A 302-nucleotide genomic window follows, 5' to 3' on the forward strand; every position below is an offset into this window, starting at 1 on the left:
ATTTCTAAACCATCAGAACAGGGTATTCAAGTGTCACTATACTAGATACTCTCTCATATAGGAATATCATTATGTGACAGGGTTGATCAATTAGCCAGATTAACACTTTCCCATGAAGATCCATATTATGTAGTACTGCTATCTCTCAATCAAATAAAACAAAAAGTGTTATCAGCTGTCTTCCAGATTGTGAAGGTCAGGTATGGACCACTGAAAAGATGAAAAATGACGGACATAGTTCTATCTGGCATTGCTGGGACATCAGATATAGACAAACCCTATAAAGTCTATCATGGACTGTC

This window comes from Penaeus chinensis, chromosome 4 (genome assembly GCF_019202785.1).
Source record: "Penaeus chinensis breed Huanghai No. 1 chromosome 4, ASM1920278v2, whole genome shotgun sequence".
NCBI classification, from domain to species: domain Eukaryota; kingdom Metazoa; phylum Arthropoda; class Malacostraca; order Decapoda; family Penaeidae; genus Penaeus; species Penaeus chinensis.